Genomic DNA, 13,517 nt, shown 5'->3' with positions numbered 1-13,517 from the left:
AGAAGGGGGCAGCAATAAGGACAGTCCCCTCAGCATTACTTTGTTTTGAGGACAGAGTAGTGCATGCCACGTAGCTTGACTTGCATCCTCTAAATTAGTTTCCTGTCCCTCAGTCTGATGGAGAAAACAATCCCACAGTTAGTCTGAAGTCAGTTTCAAATGCCAATCCAGTCAGCTTCAGTACACAGAATGGATGGGGTAGCCATCTTGTCCTTTGCTTCAGGTGGAAAAGTATATTGGGCAGACCCTCATAACACACATCTAGAAATTAAATTAACTGTTAATTTAGAGACTACAAGCCTGTTCACACAATAGATGCCAGTGGTCTTGCTACCTAAGCACCTCTTTACCACCTATACATATTTTACCTAAAGGGGAGATATGAGTCAATCCTGATATGTGTCTGAAACATGCTTTCTCCACCCACTCTGGTGTGCCCTACAGACAATTGATCAGGCAGATCCTATGGATTGTGTTCCATTCCTGTGTGGACCCTGAGCAGATTCTATGTAGGTTAAAACTCCTTCCTGTCTGGATTTCAGAGACTGGAAATTACAACTATCTGGATGTACTTTGATAGGTGCCTGCAGCATAATATGCTTCAGGTCCATGCTGTTTTTAATGACACATCACAGATTAAGCTACTAGCCTTTCAGATGTGGAGAGCAGGCTTTAGGGTTGAAGCCTTTATTAAAGTGACCTTCAGGTCCTTTCCAACTCTGCACTTTTCTCATTCAGTGAAAAGGTCCTTCTCCTTTGTTCTCCCTGCACCCCACCAATAATTCAGTCATTATGTGTGTTTTCCATTTTGCATTGTGCTATACAATCATGAAAAAGAAGCTAACGTGGTTTGAAATGCAGTATGGCAGGGCCTGGCATTTACTCATCTCGTGTATGTTGCCATTTTATATCATATATAGAAAACAAAATACAATTAGTGGCATAAAGGTCATCTGACTTCACCCTTGAACATAATATGGAAGACAAATGTCTGGAGGAGGAGGTGTTCTCTTGCTGTTCCTGTGCAGTGCTCTTATATGTGTTTGATATTGCGTAGTTTAAACAATTTTAATATAGCAGAAGGGGGGAGAATGCATTGCAGACTGCTTCCACCTCACCTGCAGTGTAAATATTTTATAATGTAATCTGTATAAAAGAACCTGCTATCTACTTTACTATTATTTCAAGTCCTTACTGAACATTCTTTTACCTTTTCAGAATATTAAGAAGACAGAAATACTAGGAAAGTAAAATTCTAATGACACTCTGAAGAAAAATCATGGAATGTTAAAGACAGGAGTAGAGTTGATGTTTTGACACATATATGTGCAACTAACACTTGGCATGGGTCACTCATACATCTCTGTGTGTATCTGACAGTGTTCCACAAGCAACAAAAAGGAATTAGTTGGCAGTCTGTGCTGCATTAGTACTGTGACATTTAGCCAACAAAGAAAACATTATGTGCATGCTGAGAGAACAAACTCCAATGAGTAGGTCAGTTTGGCCAATCATCACACCTCATATCCACACACTCCTTTATTAACTTTTATAAATATGGAAGTGCCTTGCCATGTCAAACTGGAGGTCCACCTTGACCAGGATAAAAATAAATGAATCAATATATACATTCTCAGTATTATTCATAATTTTCTAAATTTCTGTTTTATTCTGTGCTTGTTTTTCCTCCTTATTTTTAAATACTTACATAGGCCCGTTACAAACGGGCCTTTTAGTACGGAGTCAGTCCGTACAAGGGTTAGGACGGTGCGGTGCTTCTGCACCCCCCTAACCGTAGTACGGACTGAGTCCGTACAAAATCGCAGCGCCCCATTTACATGGGGGCCACCATGACTATGTCACGACTGCGCCGCCCCTTTCTCCTCCTCCCCGCCGCCCCAAGGACACCCCTTTCCAGGCTGCGGAGAAGCGGCCTTTTGCCGCTTCCCCGCAGCCTGGAAAGCAGCGGATCGGGGCCTCAGTGGCTGCCGTTCTGGCCACTGAGGCCCCAATACCCCAGGGAAAGGGGCGGGTACAGGCTGCCACTTTTCGGCAGTCTGTAACGCACCACTGATAGATACATATGAAATATCACACATATGTTGTTCTGTACATGCACATGTACATCATTAAGTACCAATGAATGCTACTATGTAGACTAGTTCCCCTCAAATTATGAGAACAAAGGACATGTCACATTTTTCTTTTGGGGTGTGCATATTGTATAGTTTCCTTTCCAAGCTTGTTTCAAATTGTGGCTCCAGATCTTTTGTTGTAAATACAACACAGCCTTCTACCAGTACTGAAATCTGTATTCTGGCACCAAAGTGATCAGCCCCTAAGAATCCACAATCCAACTTTCTTGTGCATATGTGCTGTGGTGAAAAAATCCATTCAAACTGTGGTAAAATAGATGAGAAGGAAGAAATACAGGAGCTCTAAAACAGTCTTTTTCTCAAGGTTAACTTCACCTCAGATGCAATTCCTAGAATTTTTACTTAATTGAGAAGAAGGAAGGGGTTATGCATGGACAAAGTTATAGTTTTAACTGTCTTGGGTTTAGGCAAATTAAACTGAGGGGGAAAACAGATGGGACAGAAGGGGTGGCTTTAAGCTTCCAAAGATGGATTGGGGCCATGGCAAACACACACTGTGGCCTCAATCCACCTTGATCTTGACTGAAAAAGGAGTGGATAAGGTCTGCTCCTTTTTAGGCCACGGAAAAGCCATCTTTGCCTGCCCTGCTGCAGCCTCATGGTCGCTTCATGATGCTCCAGTAGTTTGTAGTGTGTAAATGCTGTGCCGATATAGTGTCATGAAGATGCCCACATCTGGGCAGCCATGTCAGGGATGATGGGAGTTGTAGCTCTTCACCTCTGGCTTGAACTCACCACCTGGTTGTGCACCGCACTGACCAGTTTTGGCCAGTTGGTTATAGCTTAGCAGAGTTACAGAGAATAGGCTGAAGACCCTGACAAACTCTCCAAGCCTTCTCACTCTTGCTTCCACAGAAGTCTTCACCCTTCTTCTTCAGGATCCAGCTGGTTCTTGTAGCTTCACCCAAGACACCAGACAACTCAGTAGTCTTAAATAAAAGATCTACTTTATTCTACTATATACAGCTCCAAAACTATCCAACACAACAATACTCTACTCCTCGCTATCCACTCTACTACCCACTACTACAACCCACAAAATACATTGTGATGCATAGTCATTATTATAGTCAATGCATGGTACCACCCACTGTTGTCTGTTTCCACCCAGTAGGCGTGTACATCATTCTCATTGGTTCTCTTGGTTCATCCTACAATTAATGATTTCATCATCTCAGCCTTGACCAGTTAACAATTGTCAGGTGTGTCCAATTATCCACTTTGCATTTCTTGTCCTTGGCAGTTAGGACTTGTTAATTGTATTACCATTTACACCTGTGTGGTTCTCAATTGGCTTCTGCTGAGTCACCCTGACTCACACATACATGTTTTATTTCATTTACTGTATATCCCATGTTGCTTTTTCCTTAACAAGCCAGGCCTCTTCAAGCCGGCTTCCCGGAATCTTTGGGATACACAGCATCTAAACACCGCACATCAATGACACCGGAAGCAAGTTTTTGGGGGCCATCTGTTCCAGCCTTTAGTTATTAAAACCTTCACCTAGCAAACTGGCAACCAGTGGATTTCACAGAGAATATGTAGCTATAATCACAGCTGCTTGTTGCAAACGTTATACTACCTCACGCGGGACCAGGTGGATAGAGGCACCACAAGCAGCACATTAGAGTAGTCAAGCATTCATCTGGCACACCAGACAACACTAAAAAAAACAAGAATTCCTTGCCACAACCAGTATATGAGAATTCCCATGTAATAGCCCCAGATCTCAAACCCAGCTCATCATCAAGATATGTGATCCTGTCCAGAAAAGACATATCTCACAAATATGAAGTAAGAAGTGCCATTAATGGTACCAGTATCCCTCTTCTGAGCGACACAGCTTCAGTTTATTTAATCTTTCTTAGGGGCGAAACAGGGCACCCTGAAGGAGCAGCTCTGTGCTGCCCCTTTGTTTGCCAGATTGTAGCACAGAGCTGCCAGCCACACCGTGACCCCAGTCTGGTGTTTTTCCACCAGCAATAGAAGTGGCAAAATGCCACTCACTTTACGAATGGAAAAGAGCTGCCCTTACAGCCATGGCGGCTCTTTTTGGTGTGCAGCATGTAGTTGCCATGCCACTGAAATGCTGCAACACTTCTTGCCATCTGGTCAGGCATATGGCATGATGACAGCTTGGGGGCAGAACTGGGGCCCATTTGGCTGGTCTGTACAGCCTGTCAGTCAGTCAGACATACAAATTCCAAATCCCTGCATGGCTTCCTATAATAGTTAAGAATTCAAAGATACCGCTGTGTTAGTCTTGAATATCAGAATGCAAAGGAATCTTTTAGCACCTTTGAGATGAACTGAAAGAAAGAAGTTGTAGCATAAGCTTTTGTAGCCTTAGGTCCAGTACACACAGGCGCTTTGTGGTGTGGCAGTGGTGATTTTAGAGTTTGGGAGCGCACAGCAACCGCACACTCCCAAACCCTAATACATAGGGATGCTGGCATCATGGCAGCCTCCCATCCATACGGGGGCTACCGTACAGCAACCAGACATCGCTGGCAATAAGTGGCATCATGGCAGCACCCCTTCCTGCTTGCAACACCACAAAAAAGAAGCTGCTCTAGGGAGCTTCTTTTTTTGCTGCGCAGCTTTGCCCCATGGTTTGGTTGCTGCAGCAATGCTATGCAGCAAAGAGGGGTGGTGTTTTGCTGCTGGTGTGTACCGGCCCTTAGTGTACTTTCTCAGATGCATGGAGTGAACTAGTGTCCAGGAACAGACTTTTATAAGCAGACTATATGAGTCCAAATTCACCTGGATGGACTAGAAATCCATCAGCCTCTTCAAGACACTGGCTCAGGTACAAACAGAAATAATATTTCTCAATAAGTGCAAGCAACAGGATCCATACAGTCTGCTTATAAAGGTCTATTTCTAGATGCTAGTTCACTCCATGTATGAACTGTAGACTTAGGATGCATCTACATTGTAGTTTGACATCCAGTTTAAGTGCTATAGCTCCATCCTATGGAATTCTGGGCTTTGTAGGTTTACAAGGTCTTTAGCCTTCTCTGCCAAATACAGCTGATACCTCACAAAGTTACTAATCCAAGGATTCTGTAGGATAGAGCCATGGCTCAGTAAAATATATTATTGGGGTTGGGAACTATATCTCACATAGATGTAAATTGCCCCCAGGGAATACTTCCCAGGGGCTAAATGACATGGGGGACAGAATGCTCACTTGCGAATGTCAACCTGATGCCTTTTCCTATGTGTTCAAACATACTTATGACATGGTACAGTTAATTTTAGCATTTCTATGTATTACTTATCAAGATAATGAAATCATTTCCCCCTCAGTAAGGATCAGCTGAAATGTGACATTAAATTGTGACATTTGTTTTCATGATGCTAAGATTATGAGGGGAAAGGACATTTTTTAAAAATTGACAAGTTTGTCATATTCTATTGTGCCTCAACTATTTACCAGCTTTTGAGACCTCTACATAGAGTTAATTTGCTCTGCAATTCATCTCACTGAGAAGAATAGCATTAACTAAAAGGGACAATTAAACTCCTACCTCTTCATTTAAGAAGGTAATGTATCAGAGTGAATTTTAAACCTGAGCCACTTTTTTTCTGTTTCTTCTAAAGAAATTAAAGGGCTGATAAGCATGAGCTAGAAAAGCAGCAGATCTTATCAACATGGCAACCAGAATTAGGCTGCAATCCTATGCATACTTACTATTGAGCAGGCTATATGAAACTCAGTGGGACTCTCTTCTGAATAAACATACTAGTGATATATGAGTAAACAGGCTAACCTTACCTTAAAGGTTATCATTAAAATTTGCACACGAAAGTCAATGCTTAGTTTGCCCTTTATTGAGCCACTGACCTATACAACAGTTAAAGCTGAAAATGCATACATAACTTATTTCTGCTACTTTAGTTTCACACTTTTAGTTAGAAAAGGAATGGGAATCATGTGGCCCTCCAATGTTGCTGAATTGCAACTCCCATCAGTCCTAGCCACCATAGGTGAGAGGCTGGGAACTGCAGACTAGCAACATCAGGGGCTACATAATTGTAATTCCTGATTTGCATAATTTCTGAAATTACAAACATATCCTTTAACAAACACAGACATAATGCAATAGTGTCCTGAAGCCAATGGTGAGGGTCTGCTGGCAGAACTGCTCACTAGTATGAAGTTGGCTGTAGGCCAGTGAGTGCTAGCAAGTAGCAAGTACATTTCTATACCACTTACCAATGTGCTAAGTGGTTTACAAAGAGTAAGCTAATTGCTCCCAAAAAGCTGGGTACTCATTTTAGTGACCTATGTAAGGATGCCAGGCTGATTTGACCCAGAGCCCCGGCTGGTACTGAACTCACAACTTTGTCGTTTGTGAACGAATGGTTGCAGTACAGGCATTTAACCACTGTGCCACCTGGGCTAAAAAAAACCTTGTCAGCAACAGCCTTGTCTTAAGAGGCCTTAAGATACCAGAAGCTGTGCCAAAGCTGCGCTCCAGTCCTTAGGACTAGAGTGTGGCTTTGGCGTGGCCTCTAGCCCCTTAGGACACATGCATAATTTAAATAGCATACCTCCAAAATGACCTGAAGCAGCCTTATTTTGACCTGTCTGTTCGGGCTCTTGGAACCAAATTGTAAAGCCCTCTATCCATTAATCATTACATCTTGAACTTCGCTTGGTGACACATATATAACAAGGTGAGTGCTACTTCTCTCTGTAATCAGTAGGTGATGGTAGAACATTGATTTTGGAAATATTAGGAGAAGTCCAGAGCTCTTTCACACTATACAGTGAATCCACTTTAACTGGCATGGCTGCATCCTATGGAATCCTGGGATATGGCATTTGATGAGGCATTAGTGCTTTTTGACTGAGAATTCTAAGTGCTTGCCCTTAAACCACAAATACCAGGATTCAATAGGAAGGAAACATGACAGTTAAAGTAAAACCATAATGCTATAAATGTGTAGTGTGAAAGGAGCCTGGGAACTGGTGAACCATCTGAATGACTCACAATGCAATCCTATACTTGACTATTCAACAGTAAGTACCATAAAATTTAGGGCCAGAACACACTGCCTGAAAGGGGCAGATTAGAGCCACCCTAGAGCTCGTTGCAAACATACATTGTGGCCCCAATTCACCCCAATGGCAGCCCAAATAGGAACGGAAAAGATCTGCTCCTATTTGGGCTGGTAAAAAGCTACCTTAGGTGGCCCCACTGCAACCTGAAGCTAGCTTCTGCGAACTCTGCTGGCACGTGGCTCTAAACATCCGCTCCCATGGCAGTTTGAAGATGCCCATGTATGGGCAGCCAGGGTTAGCTTCCGGACAACTTGGGGGCATATGGCATCTAAATGCCACACACCCCAAGCTGCCCAGAAGTTGGCTTTACCAGCCAGTCTGCACAAACCCTTAGTCTCAGGGCAGGGTATATGGGCTGAAACCTTAATCAATGGCCATTAGAAGATAATATCTTGTAGGCAACCGCTAGAAATATGTTTCTCATTATGTACTGTATCTAATGGTCAACAGACATCATATTAATGCAAATATTCACACATACTATGTATCTATATTTGTTCAGCTATTTAGGATTCAGGTCTATGAACATTAAGAAATGCATAGATACAGGTGTGGTTTATTTCATAGAATATTGTTGGCCTTTTTCCTCCCCATTCTGGCATAGCACTTCAACACTATAGCTATACAGTGGGCCCTAAGTATCCGTAGACTTGCCATCCATAGATCTGAGAATCTGCAGATGGCAACCCTGCGTTGTCCTCAGTGACAGTGTGTGTACGTGGCTGAACCACCATTAGGAACAGCCCCCACTGTCACCAATGATGGTGTATGCATAATAATAATAATAATAATAATAATAATAATAATAATAATAATAATTTCTATCCTGCTCCTCCAAACGATTGAAGCCCCTTATATTAAAATAAACCAATTAAATACAATAACAATATAGTATGCATGCGACCACATTGACATTTGGGACAACGGGACTTCACCTGAAGTCCCCTTGTCCCTAATGTTGGCGTCGCTGCATGTATGCACTGCCACTGGGGGATAATGTGGACTTGAGCATCCTTAGATTTTGCTGTGTGTGTGTGTGTGTGTGTGTGTGTGTGTTCTGGAACAGACCCCCCCCCATGGATATTGAGGGCCCACTGTAATTTTGGTTTTTTAAAAAAAATGTGCAAGATAAGAGAACCTGGACATAGGGAGAAGGTGTAGAGTCATGACATGCATGGAGGAGGTAGAAGGGGGATGGCAGGAAACTATGTTCACACTATAATTTATCTACACTCCATGAGAGAGAGAAAAGCTGTTGAAAAGAAGCATGTAGACTGTGAGGTGGAGTACTAAACTCCACTACAGGAAGTAACACAAGAGGACCAAACCCCAAAATGTCTGGGACCTAACTGGATGCAGGGGAAGAAACAACCATTGCGAGGTGTGACATTCTGAGACTGATATTTACCAAAAGTACTGGGTAGACTAGAGGAGCCCAGGAGACAGGAGAAGAATGCCAGTGGTATTCTTAGAAACTCAGAACAGTAAAACTGATAGATTTTCACATCTTTACCAACTGTTTTTGTCAACTCTCACTTGAAGTTAACTCTCTCAACTGACTCTACTCACCCGTCCATTCTGGCTTCTGCTGTCCATCATTCCATCCTCAAGTTGAAAGAAGTACTCCTCTTTTTTTTCAGATTTAAAAATGACTTTGATTTGAATCTAAAATTTTGGAGTTGGTAATTTCAATACTTTTGAAGCTACCATCTTTATGCCTTCACAGAGAGTGAATAAAGATACTTCTCAGCTTTGTTTCATAACATATTGTTATCATCAGCAAGCATTTTAGAAGGGAAGTAATATTAAGTGTTTATCGCTTGGGCAAATAAACTGGCTTACCTCTTCTGGCTTCAATTCTGGATTCGAGATGCCTCCAGATGTTATAATAACTAAATCAGCCCTGATGTAGCTGCGATGCCACTGCCTGGATGCATCCCAGGTTGAAGCCTTGCTCAACCAGTCTTTTGAAGTCTTCAAAAAAGTGGGGGCTGAGTGAGACTTTGACCTGGGAGGTATTGGGGCTGTGGCATCGTGGCTAGATCAGTGACTATTTAGACCAGAAGTGAAGCCAGAAGAAGTAAGCCAGCTTATTTGGCAAAGCAGTTTGTGGTGCTTTATATATGGTGCTTGGTAGATTCCATAGCTATAAAACAGTGATTATGCTTTGGGATTTAAGCGGAATTCTCCTAGGTGATGCATAGTGACTTTAAAGTTCAGACCTAAATGTGGAGCAGATTCACCACCTCATGAATGTGGAGTCTAGCAGGTGCTACTGGAATTAGCATGCCAGATAAATAAAATATGGTTACACAAAAATTAATTTTATCTAACAGGGACATTTCAAAGGCATCTGAAAAAGTGAAATGGCAGAGGACTAATCTGGACTGTCCTTGCCAGATCAGGTCAATTGGAGGACATGCCACATCCATCTTGCATCTGCTTTGTGTGCAGTAGCTGGCAAAGATCTTTTGATTCTCTCAGGTCTTCCAGTTGTCTATTTATTTTTGTTGCTCTGTTCTGTTTTTCAGTAGCTTTATCTTTGATCTTGTAGTTGTTCAGTCCCTGATTTGGCCTCCGCTGCTTTTGATTGTCTCATTATGCTGGATTTCTGCTGTTTCTTTTATGTGGATGTTGGATTTGATCCCTACACACACACACACACACACACACACACACACACACACACACACAAACATGCATCATGTCATCTAGGATTACTAATAAGTCTTAAAAATATACAAATAAAATAAATAAGCTATCACTGCAAGCTCAACATAGGGCACTGTCACCCTGTAAAATTATAGCACTATACATAATTGTGCTTTAACTGCTGTGGCTGCATCCCAAGGAAAGGTGGGGTTTGTAATTTGGTAAGGCACTAGAGTTTTCTAGTAGAGAATTAAAAACACCTCTGTAAACTGCAAATTGCAGGATTCTTGGATGTTGCCATGACAGTTAAAGTGAAGTCATAGCACTGTAATTGTGTGGTGTGAAAATCTCCATAGGAACAAAATACCCAAAACTTTTTTTTAAAAAATGACCAGCATCATTTTTAAAAGTAAAATTTCTGTTTAGAACACACATTTTGGAATATTATGATTTCAAAAAGAAATATATGTTCTGGAGTTATGAGTACCATTCAGTAATTCCTATTTAATTAAACAAAATGTCCAAATTCAGGATGACATTTGACACAAGACTATTTCAGGAATGTTCATCATGATGCCACAAATGAATGACAGTCATGTCAATAGTGACTAGCTTTGACATTTTGCTTGCCAAAGGCATAAAACACTATACACTTGTTGCAACTGCAAATGGTGGTTTCCATATCAATGGGGCAGTGAATATGCTGTGGGTTTCCTTCTGAAATTTGAAAAAGGTATTCACGATGCTGCCCACTGTCCCTCACATGGGTTTAACACCTTGTATAATTCATCTGGAATCCACAATAAAATCCAGGGATTCACCTGTCCTTGATATGGGGACTCATCAGGTGCCAAAACATTGTTGTTCTGCTACCGCTCTGAGATCTAAATGGTTGGATCTCATGTAGTAAATCAGGTTTCTGGTTTCCTGTTGAGACTGAGCTGTATTTAGTTAGCCTTTCCCATAGTGAAGACTCTATCCACAAAACATTATTGGAAAATTACAAAACGATTGGTTATTGTTTTTTGTGGGTTTTTTGGGCTATGTGGCCATGTTCTAGCAGAGTTTCTTATGTTTGTAATGCCTAGTAAATAATGCCCTATTGATATCTTTAATACTACCCAAACCATTAAGGTTTCAGTCCTATGGTGTTTAGAATAGTGTACTGGGATCATGTGCTATTTTTGGATCTGACTCTCCCTGCACAAGAATGGCAGAGAGACCTACTGTCATTTATTTATTTATTCATTTTTATTTCAGGGATTTATATCCCACCTTTCTCCCACAATGGGATTCAAGTCAAGTTATAATAATTTAAAAAGACAGAAGTAAAAACATTGATTGCAAAAGTTAAAAAATATAATTAAATATTATTGATATTAAAACATAAATTAAAAACACATAGTTAAAACCAGTAAAAAACATAAAGCATTTTTGTACAATGGAAGTAAAATTCATCCACCAAATGCCTGCCTAAATAAATAGGGTTTTCAGCAAAAAAAAAAAGAGCCTGGCCTCAGGCAGCAGGGAGTTCCACAGTGTGGGAGAAGCCACAGAGAAGTTTTTCTCTTGAGTCCTGACCAACCACACCTGAAAAGATAATGGGGGAAGATCTGACCTTTGATGTCCTCAAACCCAACATCTGTGAAAGTTTTTGCAGCGCTTACCCTACAGAATTGCAGTGTTTACAGAACCACCTTGAATCCCAGTTTGGGGAGAAAGTCAGGAGATAAATTAAATCAAATTCATCAATCTATAAATCAAGCAATCAGAAGCAAAGGGAGGAGGGGTGAATTAGCAAAGGATGCACAATCTTTGTAAATTTCCAGTGTAATCCCAGAACAGAAGAGAGCCATGGAGCAGGCATAGTTCATTTTCTTCTCACTGACATCAGTAGAAGGAATGTGTGTAAAAACAATCCACCCAGAAAGGGGCATACTAGCCCTGAAGCAACCCTCCTCACTCCTTCCTCACCTTCCTTCAGATTTGCTCTTGGTAACTCAAAGGGGCATTGGCTTTTTCAGAGGTTCTGACTCATAGGTCCTCATTCCAGCTGGTAGGATTACTGTGTAAATTGCTCTTTAATATGATTCTAAAGGAGTTACAGCCAGATTTTCTACATAAAAGAAGAAGCCACCAAGGAAAGAAAAACATTTAAGATCAGACATATCTATCTATCTATATTTATAAAATCAGCGATCTGTTATTGTGGCAAGATATGAATATTTATGACAGCCATGACAGCCAACTTCATCCAAACAACCGACTTTAAGCATTTTAAAATCCCATTGACTTCAAAGGGAAAGAGTTAAGCTAGTGCTCTTTTCTCCAACTGACAGGCAAGCCTGCTTTACTTTCTGCCATACAGAAACACATAAAGACCATTTTTTTGTTCACTACTGGACTCTGTTGCTGGAAATTTGTAGGAAACTACAGGACAAGCCTATGTATGTTTAGTAGAAGTAAGCTGTATTACAATCAGTAGGAATTGCTCCCTGATAAAATGGTTAAGGCTTGCTCTCTTTGTTGATCTTTCTTATCTTTGTAGGTGTACAGAGAGAGTTAAATATTCAGTTCAGTTGACAATTGTCTGCTTTGGGTCATTAATTTATTACACAGATCCACCACTAACTCTGATATTTTCAAATCTCTCTCTATCTCATAATAATAATAATAATAATAATAATAATATTTATTTATTTATTTATTTATTTATTTATTTATGTATATCCCGTCTCTCCCTTTTGAGGATCGAGGCAGGTAACAGCATATACACACAACACACAATGTCAGCTATAGGCTTTGGTTGTGGCCACCACTGCTATTGCTTTATGCAGCATTATGTTCTATTTTACAGTCGTTGCTCATCCAAGTCATCTTGTGGTTTATTTATTTATTTATTATATTTATTTGTGTCCTGCTCTTTTCCCAGGACTGGTTTGAGAGTAGGAAGGAAATTTGATAATCAAGAGGGATAATCATAATGACTCACTTAACAGCAGGTCCTTGCAATACTGGGTTATAGCTAAGTATCAAGTGTGTGTGTTCAAGTCTTCTGTCAATTTAAGGTGATCCTATGCATTTCATAGGGTTTTCTTAAGTAAGGATTACTCAAGAGGTGGTTTTGCCAGTTGCTTCCTATGAAACATAGCCCACTGAACCTGGCATTCATTGGCAGCCCCTCATCCAAGTATTAACCAGGGCTGACCCTATTTAGTTTCAAAAATCAAACAGGATCTTGTGCCTTTAGATTATTTAGGTCAGAAATATCAGTGATTTTATGGAATTTAATATAATTTTCAAGAGTAACATTTAGTTTCCAAAATCAAACAGGATCTGGTGCTTTTAGATTATTTAGGTCAGAAATATCAGGGATTTCATGGTATTTAATATAATTTTCATTAACATTAATTTTCCAGTATTTTTCATTATAATTTTCAGTAACATTAAACAGTGATTTAGACTGTGATAAATCATTTGGGACTGATGTAGCGGAGGAGCAAATGAAACCAATTTTCAGATGGCATTGACACGATAACCACTTTATTTATTTATAATATTTTATATCCCACTCTCCCGAACTAAAAACAATATAAAACGCAGCAAACAACAACAAACCATTTTATACTTGGTCA

At 40.6% G+C, this 13,517-nt stretch overlaps 1 protein-coding gene across 2 annotated transcripts in view; it reads right to left on the bottom strand.

The window, feature by feature from the left end:
• The window catches only part of NYAP2 (neuronal tyrosine-phosphorylated phosphoinositide-3-kinase adaptor 2), a 226,044-nt gene that overhangs the window by 78,668 nt on the left and 133,859 nt on the right, over positions 1–13,517 (bottom strand). The window lies entirely within an intron of this gene.

The sequence above is a fragment of the Sceloporus undulatus genome, chromosome 3 (genome assembly GCF_019175285.1).
Source record: "Sceloporus undulatus isolate JIND9_A2432 ecotype Alabama chromosome 3, SceUnd_v1.1, whole genome shotgun sequence".
In the NCBI taxonomy this organism is placed as follows: Eukaryota; Metazoa; Chordata; class Lepidosauria; order Squamata; family Phrynosomatidae; genus Sceloporus; species Sceloporus undulatus.
The sequence above is the reverse complement of the archived record's forward strand: the minus strand, read 5'-3'. Positions and strand labels throughout refer to the sequence as shown.